The sequence below is a fragment of the Oncorhynchus keta genome, chromosome 36 (assembly GCF_023373465.1).
Source record: "Oncorhynchus keta strain PuntledgeMale-10-30-2019 chromosome 36, Oket_V2, whole genome shotgun sequence".
NCBI classification, from domain to species: domain Eukaryota; kingdom Metazoa; phylum Chordata; class Actinopteri; order Salmoniformes; family Salmonidae; genus Oncorhynchus; species Oncorhynchus keta.
In genome coordinates this window covers 25,185,081-25,207,533 of record NC_068456.1, presented here as the reverse complement: position 1 = coordinate 25,207,533, position 22,453 = coordinate 25,185,081, and the positions used below count along the sequence as shown (strand labels likewise).

General features: G+C 48.2%; 1 long non-coding RNA gene across 19 annotated transcripts in view; it reads right to left on the bottom strand.

The window, feature by feature from the left end:
* LOC127916535 (uncharacterized) overlaps positions 1–22,056 on the bottom strand; it is a 31,431-nt gene extending 9,375 nt beyond the window's left edge. For 3 of the 19 annotated variants that reach the window (XR_008095211.1, XR_008095209.1, XR_008095205.1), the window contains exons 1-6: positions 18,607–19,104; positions 17,223–17,477; positions 14,518–14,685; positions 11,133–12,282; positions 10,740–10,892; positions 1,601–1,990 (exon numbers count right to left, since the gene is read on the bottom strand). This is a non-coding gene — a long non-coding RNA (uncharacterized LOC127916535). The other 16 variants (XR_008095223.1, XR_008095220.1, XR_008095208.1 and 13 more) reach the window with 15 other exon arrangements.
* Positions 22,057–22,453: the final 397 nt, after the last annotated feature.

Genomic DNA, 22,453 nt, shown 5'->3' with positions numbered 1-22,453 from the left:
CATCTCATATACACTATAACCCCAGGCCAGACCACCACTCCCCAGACCTTTACATCTCATATACACTATAACCCCAGGCCAGACCACCACTCCCCAGACCTTTACATCTCATATACACTATAACCCCAGGCCAGACCACCACTCCCCAGACCTTTACATCTCATATACACTATAACCCCAGGCCTTTACATCTCATATACACTATAACCCCAGGCCAGACCACCACTCCCCAGACCTTTACATCTCATATACACTATAACCCCAGGCCAGACCACCACTCCCCAGACCTTTACATCTCATATACACTATAACCCCAGGCCAGACCACCACTCCCCAGACCTTTACATCTCATATACACTATAACCCCAGGCCAGACCACCACTCCCCAGACCTTTACATCTCATATACACTATAACCCCAGGCCAGACCACCACTCCCCAGACCTTTACATCTCATATACACTATAACCCCAGACCTTTACATCTCATATACACTATAACCCCAGGCCAGACCACCACTCCCCAGACCTTTACATCTCATATACACTATAACCCCAGGCCAGACCACCACTCCCCAGACCTTTACATCTCATATACACTATAACCCCAGGCCAGACCACCACTCCCCAGACCTTTACATCTCATATACACTATAACCCCAGGCCAGACCACCACTCCCCAGACCTTTACATCTCATATACACTATAACCCCAGGCCAGACCACCACTCCCCAGACCTTTACATCTCATATACACTATAACCCCAGGCCAGACCACCACTCCCCAGACCTTTACATCTCATATACACTATAACCCCAGGCCAGACCACCACTCCCCAGACCTTTACATCTCATATACACTATAACCCCAGGCCAGACCACCACTCCCCAGACCTTTACATCTCATATACACTATAACCCCAGGCCAGACCACCACTCCCCAGACCTTTACATCTCATATACACTATAACCCCAGGCCAGACCACCACTCCCCAGACCTTTACATCTCATATACACTATAACCCCAGGCCAGACCACCACTCCCCAGACCTTTACATCTCATATACACTATAACCCCAGGCCAGACCACCACTCCCCAGACCTTTACATCTCATACACACTATAACCCCAGGCCAGACCACCACTCCCCAGACCTTTACATCTCATATACACTATAACCCCAGGCCACCACTCTACATCTTTACATCTCATATACACTATAACCCCAGACCTTTACATCTCATATACACTATAACCCCAGGCCAGACCACCACTCCCCAGACCTTTACATCTCATATACACTATAACCCCAGGCCAGACCACCACTCCCCAGACCTTTACATCTCATATACACTATAACCCCAGGCCAGACCACCACTCCCCAGACCTTTACATCTCATATACACTATAACCCCAGGCCAGACCACCACTCCCCAGACCTTTACATCTCATATACACTATAACCCCAGGCCAGACCACCACTCCCCAGACCTTTACATCTCATACACACTATAACCCCAGGCCAGACCACCACTCCCCAGACCTTTACATCTCATATACACTATAACCCCAGGCCAGACTCATATACACTATAACCCCAGACCTTTACATCTCATATACACTATAACCCCAGGCCAGACCACTCCCCAGACCTTTACATCTCATATACACTATAACCCCAGGCCAGACCACCACTCCCCAGACCTTTACATCTCATATACACTATAACCCCAGGCCAGACCACCACTCCCCAGACCTTTACATCTCATATACACTATAACCCCAGGCCAGACCACCACTCCCCAGACCTTTACATCTCATATACACTATAACCCCAGGCCTTTACATCTCATATACACTATAACCCCAGGCCAGACCACCACTCCCCAGACCTTTACATCTCATATACACTATAACCCCAGGCCAGACCACCACTCCCCAGACCTTTACATCTCATATACACTATAACCCCAGGCCAGACCACTCCCCAGACCTTTACATCTCATATACACTATAACCCCAGGCCAGACCACCACTCCCCAGACCTTTACATCTCATATACACTATAACCCCAGGCCAGACCACCACTCCCCAGACCTTTACATCTCATATACACTATAACCCCAGGCCTTTACATCTCATATACACTATAACCCCAGGCCTTTACATCTCATATACACTATAACCCCAGGCCAGACCACCACTCCCCAGACCTTTACATCTCATATACACTATAACCCCAGGCCAGACCACCACTCCCCAGACCTTTACATCTCATATACACTATAACCCCAGGCCAGACCACCACTCCCCAGACCTTTACATCTCATATACACTATAACCCCAGGCCAGACCACCACTCCCCAGACCTTTACATCTCATAAACACTATAACCCCAGGCCAGACCACTCCCCAGACCTTTACATCTCATATACACTATAACCCCAGGCCAGACCACCACTCCCCAGACCTTTACATCTCATATACACTATAACCCCAGGCCAGACCACCACTCCCCAGACCTTTACATCTCATATACACTATAACCCCAGGCCAGACCACCACTCCCCAGACCTTTACATCTCATATACACTATAACCCCAGGCCAGACCACCACTCCCCAGACCTTTACATCTCATACACACTATAACCCCAGGCCAGACCACCACTCCCCAGACCTTTACATCTCATATACACTATAACCCCAGGCCTTTACATCTCATATACACTATAACCCCAGGCCAGACCACCACTCCCCAGACCTTTACATCTCATACACACTATAACCCCAGGCCAGACCACCACTCCCCAGACCTTTACATCTCATATACACTATAACCCCAGGCCTTTACATCTCATATACACTATAACCCCAGGCCAGACCACCACTCCCCAGACCTTTACATCTCATATACACTATAACCCCAGGCCAGACCACCACTCCCCAGACCTTTACATCTCATATACACTATAACCAGGCCAGACCACTCCCCAGACCTTTACATCTCATATACACTATAACCCCAGGCCAGACCACCACTCCCCAGACCTTTACATCTCATACACACTATAACCCCAGGCCAGACCACCACTCCCCAGACCTTTACATCTCATATACACTATAACCCCAGGCCTTTACATCTCATATACACTATAACCCCAGGCCAGACCACCACTCCCCAGACCTTTACATCTCATATACACTATAACCCCAGGCCAGACCACCACTCCCCAGACCTTTACATCTCATATACACTATAACCCCAGGCCAGACCACCACTCCCCAGACCTTTACATCTCATATACACTATAACCCCAGGCCAGACCACCACTCCCCAGACCTTTACATCTCATATACACTATAACCCCAGGCCAGACCACCACTCCCCAGACCTTTACATCTCATATACACTATAACCCCAGGCCTTTACATCTCATATACACTATAACCCCAGGCCAGACCACCACTCCCCAGACCTTTATCTCATATACACTATAACCCCAGGCCAGACCACCACTCCCCAGACCTTTACATCTCATATACACTATAACCCCAGGCCAGACCACCACTCCCCAGACCTTTACATCTCATATACACTATAACCCCAGGCCAGACCACCACTCCCCAGACCTTTACATCTCATATACACTATAACCCCAGGCCAGACCACCACTCCCCAGACCTTTACATCTCATATACACTATAACCCCAGGCCAGACCACCACTCCCCAGACCTTTACATCTCATATACACTATAACCCCAGGCCAGACCACCACTCCCCAGACCTTTACCAGACCTTTACATCTCATATACACTATAACCCCAGGCCACCACCACCTTTACATCTCATATACACTATAACCTTTACATCTCATATACACTATAACCCCAGGCCAGACCACCACTCCCCAGACCTTTACATCTCATATACACTATAACCCCAGGCCAGACCACCACTCCCCAGACCTTTACATCTCATATACACTATAACCCCAGGCCAGACCACCACTCCCCAGACCTTTACATCTCATATACACTATAACCCCAGGCCAGACCACCACTCCCCAGACCTTTACATCTCATATACACTATAACCCCAGGCCAGACCACCACTCCCCAGACCTTTACATCTCATATACACTATAACCCCAGGCCAGACCACCACTCCCCAGACCTTTACATCTCATATACACTATAACCCCAGGCCAGACCACCACTCCCCAGACCTTTACATCTCATATACACTATAACCCCAGGCCAGACCACCACTCCCCAGACCTTTACATCTCATATACACTATAACCCCAGGCCTTTACATCTCATATACACTATAACCCCAGGCCAGACCACCACTCCCCAGACCTTTACATCTCATACACACTATAACCCCAGGCCAGACCACCACTCCCCAGACCTTTACATCTCATATACACTATAACCCCAGGCCTTTACATCTCATATACACTATAACCCCAGGCCAGACCACCACTCCCCAGACCTTTACATCTCATATACACTATAACCCCAGGCCAGACCACCACTCCCCAGACCTTTACATCTCATATACACTATAACCCCAGGCCAGACCACCACTCCCCAGACCTTTACATCTCATATACACTATAACCCCAGGCCAGACCACCACTCCCCAGACCTTTACATCTCATATACACTATAACCCCAGGCCAGACCACCACTCCCCAGACCTTTACATCTCATATACACTATAACCCCAGGCCAGACCACCACTCCCCAGACCTTTACATCTCATATACACTATAACCCCAGGCCAGACCACCACTCCCCAGACCTTTACATCTCATATACACTATAACCCCAGGCCAGACCACCACTCCCCAGACCTTTACATCTCATATACACTATAACCCCAGGCCAGACCACCACTCCCCAGACCTTTACATCTCATATACACTATAACCCCAGGCCAGACCACCACTCCCCAGACCTTTACATCTCATATACACTATAACCCCAGGCCAGACCACCACTCCCCAGACCTTTACATCTCATATACACTATAACCCCAGGCCTTTACATCTCATATACACTATAACCCCAGGCCAGACCACCACTCCCCAGACCTTTACATCTCATATACACTATAACCCCAGGCCAGACCACCACTCCCCAGACCTTTACATCTCATATACACTATAACCCCAGGCCAGACCACACTCCCCAGACCTTTACATCTCATATACACTATAACCCCAGGCCAGACCACCACTCCCCAGACCTTTACATCTCATATACACTATAACCCCAGGCCAGACCACCACTCCCCAGACCTTTACATACATCTCATATACACTATAACCCCAGGCCTTTACATCTCATGTACCACTATAACCCCAGACCTTTACATCTCATATACACTATAACCCCAGGCCAGACCACCACTCCCCAGACCTTTACATCTCATATACACTATAACCCCAGGCCAGACCACCACTCCCCAGACCTTTACATCTCATATACACTATAACCCCAGGCCAGACCACCACTCCCCAGACCTTTACATCTCATATACACTATAACCCCAGGCCAGACCACCACTCCCCAGACCTTTACATCTCATATACACTATAACCCCAGGCCAGACCACCACTCCCCAGACCTTTACATCTCATATACACTATAACCCCAGGCCAGACCACCACTCCCCAGACCTTTACATCTCATATACACTATAACCCCAGGCCAGACCACCACTCCCCAGACCTTTACATCTCATACACACTATAACCCCAGGCCAGACCACCACTCCCCAGACCTTTACATCTCATATACACTATAACCCCAGGCCAGACCACCACTCCCCAGACCTTTACATCTCATATACACTATAACCCCAGGCCAGACCACCACTCCCCAGACCTTTACATCTCATATACACTATAACCCCAGGCCTTTACATCTCATATACACTATAACCCCAGGCCAGACCACCACTCCCCAGACCTTTACATCTCATACACACTATAACCCCAGGCCAGACCACCACTCCCCAGACCTTTACATCTCATATACACTATAACCCCAGGCCTTTACATCTCATATACACTATAACCCCAGGCCAGACCACCACTCCCCAGACCTTTACATCTCATATACACTATAACCCCAGGCCAGACCACCACTCCCCAGACCTTTACATCTCATATACACTATAACCCCAGGCCAGACCACCACTCCCCAGACCTTTACATCTCATATACACTATAACCCCAGGCCAGACCACCACTCCCCAGACCTTTACATCTCATACACACTATAACCCCAGGCCAGACCACCACTCCCCAGACCTTTACATCTCATATACACTATAACCCCAGGCCTTTACATCTCATATACACTATAACCCCAGGCCAGACCACCACTCCCCAGACCTTTACATCTCATATACACTATAACCCCAGGCCAGACCACCACTCCCCAGACCTTTACATCTCATATACACTATAACCCCAGGCCAGACCACCACTCCCCAGACCTTTACATCTCATATACACTATAACCCCAGGCCAGACCACCACTCCCCAGACCTTTACATCTCATATACACTATAACCCCAGGCCAGACCACCACTCCCCAGACCTTTACATCTCATATACACTATAACCCCAGGCCAGACCACCACTCCCCAGACCTTACATCTCATATACACTATAACCCCAGGCCAGACCACCACTCCCCCAGACCTTTACATCTCATATACACTATAACCCCAGGCCAGACCTTTACACTCATATACACTATAACCCCAGACCTTTACATCTCATATACACTATAACACCAGGCCAGACCACCACTCCCCAGACCTTTACATCTCATATACACTATAACCCCAGGCCAGACCACCACTCCCCAGACCTTTACATCTCATATACACTATAACCCCAGGCCAGACCACCACTCCCCAGACCTTTACATCTCATATACACTATAACCCCAGGCCAGACATCTCATATACCAGGCCAGACCACCACCCCCAGACCTTTACATCTCATATACACTATAACCCCAGGCCAGACCACCACTCCCCAGACCTTTACATCTCATATACACTATAACCCCAGGCCTTTACATCTCATATACACTATAACCCCAGGCCAGACCACCACTCCCCAGACCTTTACATCTCATATACACTATAACCCCAGGCCAGACCACCACTCCCCAGACCTTTACATCTCATATACACTATAACCCCAGGCCAGACCACCACTCCCCAGACCTTTACATCTCATATACACTATAACCCCAGGCCAGACCACCACTCCCCAGACCTTTACATCTCATATACACTATAACCCCAGGCCAGACCACCACTCCCCAGACCTTTACATCTCATATACACTATAACCCCACCCCAGGACCTTTACATCTCATATACACTATAACCCCAGGCCAGACCACCACTCCCCAGACCTTTACATCTCATATACACTATAACCCCAGGCCAGACCACCACTCCCCCAGACCTTTACATCTCATATACACTATAACCCCAGGCCTTTACATCTCATATACACTATAACCCCAGGCCAGACCACCACTCCCCAGACCTTTACATCTCATATACACTATAACCCCAGGCCAGACCACCACTCCCCAGACCTTTACATCTCATATACACTATAACCCCAGGCCTTTATCTCATATACACTATAACCCCAGGCCAGACCACCACTCCCCAGACCTTTACATCTCATATACACTATAACCCCAGGCCAGACCACCACTCCCCAGACCTTTACATCTCATATACACTATAACCCCAGGCCAGACCACCACTCCCCAGACCTTTACATCTCATATACACTATAACCCCAGGCCAGACCACCACTCCCCAGACCTTTACATCTCATATACACTATAACCCCAGGCCAGACCACCACTCCCCAGACCTTTACATCTCATATACACTATAACCCCAGGCCAGACCACCACTCCCCAGACCTTTACATCTCATACACACTATAACCCCAGGCCAGACCACCACTCCCCAGACCTTTACATCTCATATACACTATAGGCCAGACCACCAGACCTTTACATCTCATATACACTATAACCCCAGGCCAGACCACCACTCCCCAGACCTTTACATCTCATATACACTATAACCCCAGGCCAGACCACCACTCCCCAGACCTTTACATCTCATATACACTATAACCCCAGGCCAGACCACCACTCCCCAGACCTTTACATCTCATATACACTATAACCCCAGGCCAGACCACCACTCCCCAGACCTTTACATCTCATATACACTATAACCCCAGGCCAGACCACCACTCCCCAGACCTTTACATCTCATATACACTATAACCCCAGGCCAGACCACCACTCCCCAGACCTTTACATCTCATATACACTATAACCCCAGGCCAGACCACCACTCCCAGACCTTTACATCTCATATACACTATAACCCCAGGCCTTTAAATCTCATATACACTATAACCCCAGGCCTTTACATCTCATATACACTATAACCCCAGGCCAGACCACCACTCCCCAGACCTTTACATCTCATATACACTATAACCCCAGGCCAGACCACCACTCCCCAGACCTTTACATCTCATATACACTATAACCCCAGGCCTTTACATCTCATATACACTATAACCCCAGGCCAGACCACCACTCCCCAGACCTTTACATCTCATATACACTATAACCCCAGGCCAGACCACCACTCCCCAGACCTTTACATCTCATATACACTATAACCCCAGGCCAGACCACTCCCCAGACCTTTACATCTCATATACACTATAACCCCAGGCCAGACCACCTCCCCAGACCTTTACATCTCATATACACTATAACCCCAGGCCAGACCACCACTCCCCAGACCTTTACATCTCATATACACTATAACCCCAGGCCAGACCACCACTCCCCAGACCTTTACATCTCATATACACTATAACCCCAGGCCAGACCACCACTCCCCAGACCTTTACATCTCATATACACTATAACCCCAGCCCTTTACATCTCATATACACTATAACCCCAGGCCAGACCACCACTCCCCAGACCTTTACATCTCATATACACTATAACCCCAGGCCAGACCACCACTCCCCAGACCTTTACATCTCATATACACTATAACCCCAGGCCAGACCACCACTCCCCAGACCTTTACATCTCATATACACTATAACCCCAGGCCAGACCACCACTCCCCAGACCTTTACATCTCATATACACTATAACCCCAGGCCAGACCACCACTCCCCAGACCTTTACATCTCATATACACTATAACCCCAGGCCAGACCACCACTCCCCAGACCTTTACATCTCATATACACTATAACCCCAGGCCAGACCACCACTCCCCAGACCTTTACATCTCATATACACTATAACCCCAGGCCTTTACATCTCATATACACTATAACCCCAGGCCAGACCACCACTCCCCAGACCTTTACATCTCATATACACTATAACCCCAGGCCTTTACATCTCATATACACTATAACCCCAGGCCAGACCACCACTCCCCAGACCTTTACATCTCATATACACTATAACCCCAGGCCAGACCACCACTCCCCAGACCTTTACATCTCATATACACTATAACCCCAGGCCAGACCACCCCAGGCCAGACCCCCTCCCCAGACCTTTACATCTCATATACACTATAACCCCAGGCCAGACCACCACTCCCCAGACCTTTACATCTCATATACACTATAACCCCAGGCCAGACCACCACTCCCCAGACCTTTACATCTCATATACACTATAACCCCAGGCCAGACCACCACCCCAGACCTTTACATCTCATATACACTATAACCCCAGGCCTTTACATCTCATATACACTATAACCCCAGGCCAGACCACCACTCCCCAGACCTTTACATCTCATATACACTATAACCCCAGGCCAGACCACCACTCCCCAGACCTTTACATCTCATATACACTATAACCCCAGGCCAGATCCACCACTCCCCAGACCAGACCACATCTCAGACCTTTACATCTCATATACTATAACCCCAGGCCAGACCACCACTCCCCAGACCTTTACATCTCATATACACTATAACCCCAGGCCAGACCACCACCCCCAGACCTTTACATCTCATATACACTATAACCCCAGGCCAGACCACCACTCCCCAGACCTTTACATCTCATATACACTATAACCCCAGGCCTTTACATCTCATATACACTATAACCCCAGGCCAGACCACCACTCCCCAGACCTTTACATCTCATATACACTATAACCCCAGGCCAGACCACCACTCCCCAGACCTTTACATCTCATATACACTATAACCCCAGGCCAGACCACCACTCCCCAGACCTTTACATCTCATATACACTATAACCCCAGGCCAGACCACCACTCCCCAGACCTTTACATCTCATATACACTATAACCCCAGGCCAGACCACCACTCCCCAGACCTTTACATCTCATATACACTATAACCCCAGGCCAGACCACCACTCCCCAGACCTTTACATCTCATATACACTATAACCCCAGGCCAGACCACCACTCCCCAGACCTTTACATCTCATATACACTATAACCCCAGGCCAGACCACCACTCCCCAGACCTTTACATCTCATATACACTATAACCAGGCCAGACCACCACTCCCCAGACCTTTACATCTCATATACACTATAACCCCAGGCCAGACCACCACTCCCCAGACCTTTACATCTCATATACACTATAACCCCAGGCCAGACCACTCCCCAGACCTTTACATCTCATATACACTATAACCCCAGGCCAGACCACCACTCCCCAGACCTTTACATCTCATATACACTATAACCCCAGGCCAGACCACCACTCCCCAGACCTTTACATCTCATACACACTATAACCCCAGGCTAGACCACCACTCCCCAGACCTTTACATCTCATATACACTATAACCCCAGGCCAGACCACCACTCCCCAGACCTTTACATCTCATACACACTATAACCCCAGGCCAGACCACCACTCCCCAGACCTTTACATCTCATATACACTATAACCCCAGGCCTTTACATCTCATATACACTATAACCCCAGGCCAGACCACCACTCCCCAGACCTTTACATCTCATACACACTATAACCCCAGGCCAGACCACCACTCCCCAGACCTTTACATCTCATATACACTATAACCCCAGGCCTTTACATCTCATATACACTATAACCCCAGGCCAGACCACCACTCCCCAGACCTTTACATCTCATATACACTATAACCCCAGGCCAGACCACCACTCCCCAGACCTTTACATCTCATATACACTATAACCAGGCCAGACCACTCCCCAGACCTTTACATCTCATATACACTATAACCCCAGGCCAGACCACCACTCCCCAGACCTTTACATCTCATACACACTATAACCCCAGGCCAGACCACCACTCCCCAGACCTTTACATCTCATATACACTATAACCCCAGGCCTTTACATCTCATATACACTATAACCCCAGGCCAGACCACCACTCCCCAGACCTTTACATCTCATATACACTATAACCCCAGGCCAGACCACCACTCCCCAGACCTTTACATCTCATATACACTATAACCAGGCCAGACCACTCCCCAGACCTTTACATCTCATATACACTATAACCCCAGGCCAGACCACCACTCCCCAGACCTTTACATCTCATACACACTATAACCCCAGGCCAGACCACCACTCCCCAGACCTTTACATCTCATATACACTATAACCCCAGGCCTTTACATCTCATATACACTATAACCCCAGGCCTTTACATCTCATATACACTATAACCCCAGGCCAGACCACCACTCCCCAGACCTTTACATCTCATATACACTATAACCCCAGGCCAGACCACCACTCCCCAGACCTTTACATCTCATATACACTATAACCCCAGGCCAGACCACCACTCCCCAGACCTTTACATCTCATATACACTATAACCCCAGGCCAGACCACCACTCCCCAGACCTTTACATCTCATATACACTATAACCCCAGACCTTTACATCTCATATACACTATAACCCCAGGCCAGACCACCACTCCCCAGACCTTTACATCTCATATACACTATAACCCCAGACCTTTACATCTCATATACACTATAACCCCAGGCCAGACCACCACTCCCCAGACCTTTACATCTCATATACACTATAACCCCAGACCTTTACATCTCATATACACTATAACCCCAGGCCAGACCACCACTCCCCAGACCTTTACATCTCATATACACTATAACCCCAGGCCAGACCACCACTCCCCAGACCTTTACATCTCATATACACTATAACCCCAGGCCAGACCACCACTCCCCAGACCTTTACATCTCATATACACTATAACCCCAGGCCAGACCACCACTCCCCAGACCTTTACATCTCATATACACTATAACCCCAGGCCAGACCACCCCCCCAGACCTTTACATCTCATATACACTATAACCCCAGGCCAGACCACCACTCCCCAGACCTTTACATCTCATATACACTATAACCCCAGGCCAGACCACCACTCCCCAGACCTTTACATCTCATATACACTATAACCCCAGGCCAGACCACCACTCCCCAGACCTTTACATCTCATATACACTATAACCCCAGGCCAGACCACCACTCCCCAGACCTTTACATCTCATATACACTATAACCCCAGGCCAGACCACCACTCCCCAGACCTTTACATCTCATACACACTATAACCCCAGGCCAGACCACCACTCCCCAGACCTTTACATCTCATATACACTATAACCCCAGGCCTTTACATCTCATATACACTATAACCCCAGGCCAGACCACCACCCCAGACCTTTACATCTCATATACACTATAACCCCAGGCCAGACCACCACTCCCCAGACCTTTACATCTCATATACACTATAACCAGGCCAGACCACTCCCCAGACCTTTACATCTCATATACACTATAACCCCAGGCCAGACCACCACTCCCCAGACCTTTACATCTCATACACACTATAACCCCAGGCCAGACCACCACTCCCCAGACCTTTACATCTCATATACACTATAACCCCAGGCCTTTACATCTCATATACACTATAACCCCAGGCCAGACCACCACTCCCCAGACCTTTACATCTCATATACACTATAACCCCAGGCCAGACCACCACTCCCCAGACCTTTACATCTCATATACACTATAACCCCAGGCCAGACCACTCCCCAGACCTTTACATCTCATATACACTATAACCCCAGGCCAGACCACCACTCCCCAGACCTTTACATCTCATACACACTATAACCCCAGGCCAGACCACCACTCCCCAGACCTTTACATCTCATATACACTATAACCCCAGGCCAGACCACTTAACCCCAGACCTTTACATCTCATATACACTATAACCCCAGGCCAGACCACCACTCCCCAGACCTTTACATCTCATATACACTATAACCCCAGGCCAGACCACCACTCCCCAGACCTTTACATCTCATATACACTATAACCCCAGGCCAGACCACCACTCCCCAGACCTTTACATCTCATATACACTATAACCCCAGGCCTTTACATCTCATATACACTATAACCCCAGGCCAGACCACCACTCCCCAGACCTTTACATCTCATATACACTATAACCCCAGACCTTTACATCTCATATACACTATAACCCCAGGCCAGACCACCACTCCCCAGACCTTTACATCTCATATACACTATAACCCCAGGCCAGACCACCACTCCCCAGACCTTTACATCTCATATACACTATAACCCCAGGCCAGACCACCACTCCCCAGACCTTTACATCTCATACACACTATAACCCCAGGCCTTTACATCTCATATACACTATAACCCCACCTCCCCAGGCCAGACCACCACTCCCCAGACCTTTACATCTCATATACACTATAACCCCAGACCTTTACATCTCATATACACTATAACCCCAGGCCAGACCACCACTCCCCAGACCTTTACATCTCATATACACTATAACCCCAGGCTTTTACATCTCATATACACTATAACCCCAGGCCAGACCACCACTCCCCAGACCTTTACATCTCATATAACCCCAGGCCAGACCAACCCCAGACCTTTACATCTCATATACACTATAACCCCAGGCCAGACCACCACTCCCCAGACCTTTACATCTCATATACACTATAACCCCAGGCCAGACCACCACTCCCCAGACCTTTACATCTCATATACACTATAACCCCAGGCCAGACCACCACTCCCCAGACCTTTACATCTCATATACACTATAACCCCAGGCCAGACCACCACTCCCCAGACCTTTACATCTCATATACACTATAACCCCAGGCCAGACCACCACTCCCCAGACCTTTACATCTCATATACACTATAACCCCAGGCCAGACCACCCCCCCAGACCTTTACATCTCATATACACTATAACCCCAGGCCAGACCACCACTCCCCAGACCTTTACATCTCATATACACTATAACCCCAGACTTTTACATCTCATATACACTATAACCCCAGGCCAGACCACCACTCCCCAGACCTTTACATCTCATATACACTATAACCCCAGACCTTTACATCTCATATACACTATAACCCCAGGCCAGACCACCACTCCCCAGACCTTTACATCTCATATACACTATAACCCCAGGCCAGACCACCACTCCCCAGACCTTTACATCTCATATACACTATAACCCCAGGCCAGACCACCACTCCCCAGACCTTTACATCTCATATACACTATAACCCCAGGCCAGACCACCACTCCCCAGACCTTTACATCTCATATACACTATAACCAGGCCAGACCACTCCCCAGACCTTTACATCTCATATACACTATAACCCCAGGCCAGACCACCACTCCCCAGACCTTTACATCTCATATACACTATAACCCCAGGCCAGACCACCACTCCCCAGACCTTTACATCTCATATACACTATAACCCCAGGCCAGACCACCACTCCCCAGACCTTTACATCTCATACACACCCCAGGCCAGACCAACCCCAGGCCTTTACATCTCATATACACTATAACCCCAGGCCAGACCACCACTCCCCAGACCTTTACATCTCATATACACTATAACCCCAGGCCAGACCACCACCCCAGCCCTTTACATCTCATATACACTATACCCCCACGCCAGACCACCACTCCCCAGACCTTTACATCTCATATACACTATAACCCCAGGCCAGACCACCACTCCCCAGACCTTTACATCTCATATACACTATAACCCCAGGCCAGACCACCACTCCCCAGACCTTTACATCTCATATACACTATAACCCCAGGCCAGACCACCACTCCCCAGACCTTTACATCTCATATACACTATAACCCCAGGCCAGACCACCACTCCCCAGACCTTTACATCTCATATACACTATAACCCCAGGCCAGACCACCACTCCCCAGACCTTTACATCTCATATACACTATAACCCCAGGCCTTTACATCTCATATACACTATAACCCCAGGCCAGACCACCACTCCCCAGACCTTTACATCTCATATACACTATAACCCCAGGCCAGACCACCACTCCCCAGACCTTTACATCTCATATACACTATAACCCCAGGCCAGACCACTCCCCAGACCTTTACATCTCATATACACTATAACCCCAGGCCAGACCACCACTCCCCAGACCTTTACATCTCATATACACTATAACCCCAGGCCAGACCACCACTCCCCAGACCTTTACATCTCATATACACTATAACCCCAGGCCTTTACATCTCATATACACTATAACCCCAGGCCAGACCACCACTCCCCAGACCTTTACATCTCATATACACTATAACCCCAGGCCAGACCACCACTCCCAGACCTTTACATCTCATATACACTATAACCCCAGGCCAGACCACTCCCCAGACCTTTACATCTCATATACACTATAACCCCAGGCCAGACCACCACTCCCCAGACCTTTACATCTCATATACACTATAACCCCAGGCCAGACCACCACTCCCCAGACCTTTACATCTCATATACACTATAACCCCAGGCCTTTACATCTCATATACACTATAACCCCAGACCTTTACATCTCATATACACTATAACCCCAGGCCAGACCACCACTCCCCAGACCTTTACATCTCATATACACTATAACCCCAGGCCAGACCACCACTCCCCAGACCTTTACATCTCATATACACTATAACCCCAGGCCAGACCACCACTCCCCAGACCTTTACATCTCATATACACTATAACCCCAGGCCTTTACATCTCATATACACTATAACCCCAGGCCAGACCACCACTCCCCAGACCTTTACATCTCATATACACTATAACCCCAGACCTTTACATCTCATATACACTATAACCCCAGGCCAGACCACCACTCCCCAGACCTTTACATCTCATACACACTATAACCCCAGGCCAGACCACCACTCCCCAGACCTTTACATCTCATATACACTATAACCCCAGGCCAGACCACCACTCCCCAGACCTTTACATCTCATACACACTATAACCCCAGGCCTTTACATCTCATATACACTATAACCCCAGGCCAGACCACCACTCCCCAGACCTTTACATCTCATATACACTATAACCCCAGACCTTTACATCTCATATACACTAGGCCAGAACCCCAGACCTTTACATCTCATATACACTATAACCCCAGGCCAGACCACCACTCCCCAGACCTTTACATCTCATATACACTATAACCCCAGGCCAGACCACCACTCCCCAGACCTTTACATCTCATACACTATAACCCCAGGCCTTTACATCTCATATACACTATAACCCCAGGCCAGACCACCACTCCCCAGACCTTTACATCTCATATACACTATAACCCCAGACCTTTACATCTTTACATCTCATATACACTATAACCCCAGGCCAGACCACCACTCCCCAGACCTTTACATCTCATATACACTATAACCCCAGACTTTTTTACATCTCATATACACTATAACCCCAGGCCAGACCACCACTCCCCAGACCTTTACATCTCATATACCCTATAACCCCAGACCTTTACATCTCATATACACTATAACCCCAGGCCAGACCACCACTCCCCAGACCTTTACATCTCATATACACTATAACCCCAGGCCAGACCACCACTCCCCAGACCTTTATATCTCATATACACTATAACCCCAGGCCAGACCACCACTCCCCAGACCTTTACATCTCATATACACTATAACCCCAGGCCAGACCACCACTCCCCAGACCTTTACATCTCATATACACTATAACCCCAGGCCAGACCACCACTCCCCAGACCTTTACATCTCATATACACTATAACCAGGCCAGACCACTCCCCAGACCTTTACATCTCATATACACTATAACCCCAGGCCAGACCACCACTCCCCAGACCTTTACATCTCATATACACTATAACCCCAGACCTTTTACATCTCATATACACTATAACCCCAGGCCAGACCACCACTCCCCAGACCTTTACATCTCATATACACTATAACCCCAGACCTTTACATCTCATATACACTATAACCCCAGGCCAGACCACCACTCCCCAGACCTTTACATCTCATATACACTATAACCCCAGGCCAGACCACCACTCCCCAGACCTTTACATCTCATATACACTATAACCCCAGGCCAGACCACCACTCCCCAGACCTTTACATCTCATATACACTATAACCCCAGGCCAGACCACCACTCCCCAGACCTTTACATCTCATATACACTATAACCCCAGGCCAGACCACCACTCCCCAGACCTTTACATCTCATATACACTATAACCCCAGGCCAGACCACCACTCCCCAGACCTTTACATCTCATATACACTATAACCCCAGGCCAGACCACCACTCCCCAGACCTTTACATCTCATATACACTATAACCCCAGGCCAGACCACCACTCCCCAGACCTTTACATCTCATACACACTATAACCCCAGGCCTTTACATCTCATATACACTATAACCCCAGGCCAGACCACCACTCCCCAGACCTTTACATCTCATATACACTATAACCCCAGACCTTTACATCTCATATACACTATAACCCCAGGCCAGACCACCACTCCCCAGACCTTTACATCTCATATACACTATAACCCCAGACCTTTACATCTCATATACACTATAACCCCAGGCCAGACCACCACTCCCCAGACCTTTACATCTCATATACACTATAACCCCAGACCTTTACATCTCATATACACTATAACCCCAGGCCAGACCACCACTCCCCAGACCTTTACATCTCATATACACTATAACCCCAGGCCAGACCACCACTCCCCAGACCTTTACATCTCATATACACTATAACCCCAGGCCAGACCACCACTCCCCAGACCTTTACATCTCATATACACTATAACCCCAGGCCAGACCACCACTCCCCAGACCTTTACATCTCATATACACTATAACCCCAGGCCAGACCACCACTCCCCAGACCTTTACATCTCATATACACTATAACCCCAGGCCAGACCACCACTCCCCAGACCTTTACATCTCATACACACTATAACCCCAGGCCAGACCACCACTCCCCAGACCTTTACATCTCATATACACTATAACCCCAGGCCTTTACATCTCATATACACTATAACCCCAGGCCTTTACATCTCATATACACTATAACCCCAGGCCAGACCACCACTCCCCAGACCTTTACATCTCATATACACTATAACCCCAGGCCAGACCACCACTCCCCAGACCTTTACATCTCATACACACTATAACCCCAGGCCAGACCACCACTCCCCAGACCTTTACATCTCATATACACTATAACCCCAGGCCAGACCACCACTCCCCAGACCTTTACATCTCATACACACTATAACCCCAGGCCTTTACATCTCATATACACTATAACCCCAGGCCAGACCACCACTCCCCAGACCTTTACATCTCATATACACTATAACCCCAGACCTTTACATCTCATATACACTATAACCCCAGACCAGACCACCACTCCCCAGACCTTTACATCTCATATACACTATAACCCCAGACCACCACTTTACATCTCATATACACTATAACCCCAGGCCAGACCACCACTCCCCAGACCTTTACATCTCATATACACTATAACCCCAGGCCTTTAGACCACCACTATAACCCCAGACCTTTACATCTCATATACACTATAACCCCAGGCCAGACCACCACTCCCCAGACCTTTATATCTCATATACACTATAACCCCAGGCCAGACCACCACTCCCCAGACCTTTACATCTCATATACACTATAACCCCAGGCCAGACCACCACTCCCCAGACCTTTACATCTCATACACACTATAACCCCAGGCCAGACCACCACTCCCCAGACCTTTACATCTCATATACACTATAACCCCAGGCCAGACCACCACTCCCCAGACCTTTACATCTCATACACACTATAACCCCAGGCCTTTACATCTCATATACACTATAACCCCAGGCCAGACCACCACTCCCCAGACCTTTACATCTCATATACACTATAACCCCAGACCTTTACATCTCATATACACTATAACCCCAGGCCAGACCACCACTCCCCAGACCTTTACATCTCATATACACTATAACCCCAGACTTTTACATCTCATATACACTATAACCCCAGGCCAGACCACCACTCCCCAGACCTTTACATCTCATATACACTATAACCCCAGGCCTTTACATCTCATATACACTATAACCCCAGACCTTTACATCTCATATACACTATAACCCCAGACCTTTACATCTCATATACACTATAACCCCAGGCCAGACCACCACTCCCCAGACCTTTACATCTCATATACACTATAACCCCAGACCACCACTCCCCAGACCTTTACATCTCATATACACTATAACCCCAGACCTTTACATCTCATATACACTATAACCCCAGGCCAGACCACCACTCCCCAGACCTTTACATCTCATATACACTATAACCCCAGGCCAGACCACCACTCCCCAGACCTTTACATCTCATATACACTATAACCCCAGACCACCACTCCCCAGACCTTTACATCTCATATACACTATAACCCCAGGCCAGACCACCACTCCCCAGACCTTTACATCTCATATACACTATAACCCCAGGCCAGACCACCACACCCCAGGCCAGACCACCACTCCCCAGACCTTTACATCTCATATATACTATAACCCCAGGCCAGACCACCATTTCCCAGACCTTTACATCTCATATACACTATAACCCCAGGCCAGACCACCACTCCCCAGACTTTTACATCTAATACACACTATAACCCCAGGCCAAACCACCACTCCCCAGACCTTTACATCTCATACACACTATAACCCCAGGCCAGACCACCACTCCCCAGACCTTTACATCTCATATACACTATAACCCCAGGCCAGACCACCACTCCCCAGACCTTTACATCTCATATACACTATAACCCCAGGCCAGACCACCACTCCCCAGACCTTTACATCTCATATACACTATAACCCCAGGCCAGACCACTCCCCAGACCTTTACATCTCATATACACTATAACACGCTGATGGAAAAGGACTGTGGACATTTCGCTCTTCAAGCCTAACGTTTGAAATGTATGGTAACCTATCTTCCCAATGCCGTATAAGCACATTATAACACCTTATGAGCTGTGCATTATTACCAAATGATCTAATTCATGTATTCTCATTATAAGACTGTATTTTTTCAAAGGTCTCTAGCCCCACCTCTGACAACGGTTCCTTCATATCTATCTTGAGGTTGAAGAGTTGCCCTAAACCACAGATCTGGGATCCGATGACTAGACCTAATTCTAACCCTTCACTTTAGGGACATGAGCTAATATCTGACCTTGGACCAGTGAACCCTCAACCTAGAGAGGCTTGCTATTGGACACATACAGTATAACTAGGCCTGTCAAAAAAATGAAAGACACATTTGTTGGTTTTGTGCCTGCACACATCTTTTAGACAGTGGTTTGTTTCTCTGATTGTAGGAATAAAGAAAGGGATAAAAGAGGAGAGAAATAACTTTGAGGCTTCCGGGAACTGTGGGGAGTAGTAATTGCATGAAACCTCTTTTCTGGTCTCAATTTGGAAATATTGTTTTTGTTTGGAAATGCAACTCAGCCGTCAAGGCGGGTCATTAAAAAAAGACCGCAGAATATTTACGGTTCCTCTGTCCCCACCTCAACAATAGAAAAGTGGAAAATGTGGTTTAAAATCATATAAAGAATAGAGCAGACAGGAAACCAACTCACAATACAGTCTGTCTGATATCACTGATTAAAACACCAACCTCAAACTAGGAAAGATGGGTAGGGCTACATCACTTCACTATTGTACTATTCATATGTGTTAACATAGTACTGTCATATTATACTGCACTGTTTGGATTAGACCACCCAGGTCAGGAGGTCAGTGAAATTCATCATAGCTGGAGGCACAAACAGGAACATGCCAGTCACTAGCTAGTAAAAAGTAAGCTATGTTTTATAGATATGATGCTGTCGTCCTGCATTTATCATTTTTGTACAATGCATGCAAAACAAGACAACAATGCACTTCAGGCTTCAGCTATCTACATACAGATTTGAGGATGTAATGGGATGCAAAGAGGTATTTGATACTTTGAGAGAGCACTGATGGCCGGAAGAGGGGTGTAAAAACGGATAAGGAAATAACACTGGTTCATGTAAACTTTCAATACAAGGAGCAACTTGATAACTGTGTGTTTTATGTTCAGGTTACGAGTAACAAAGTTGAATAATACAGAGTTATAAAGTCATCTCTGTCCAAGGGCTCAGTAGAGAGTTACAGTAGTCAGTCAGGACCCAGGGTCTGCAGATGGCCTTTCCTTCAGTCTCTCACAGAATGTCTGTCCAAGGGCTCAGTAGAGAGTTAGCCAATCAGGACCCAGGGTCTGCAGATGGCCTTTCCTTCAGTCTCTCACAGAATGTCTGTCCAAGGGCTCAGTAGAGAGTAAGCTCAATCAGGACCCAGGGTCTGCAGATGGCCTTTCCTTCAGTCTCTCACAGAATGTCTGTCTGAGGGCTCAGTAGAGAGTTAGCCAATCAGGACCCAGGGTCTGCAGATGGCCTTTCCTCAGTCTCTCACAGAATGTCTGTTTGAGGGCTCAGTAGACAGTTAGCCAATCAGGACCCAGGTTCTGCAGATGGCCTTTCCTTCAGTTTCTCACAGAATGTCTCTGATTGAGGGTTCAGTAGAGAATTAGCCAATCAGGACCCAGGGTCTGCAGATGGCCTTTCCTTCAGTTTCTCACAGAATGTCTCTGTTTGAGGGCTCAGTAGAGAATTAGCCAATCGGGACCCAGGGTCCTCAGATGGC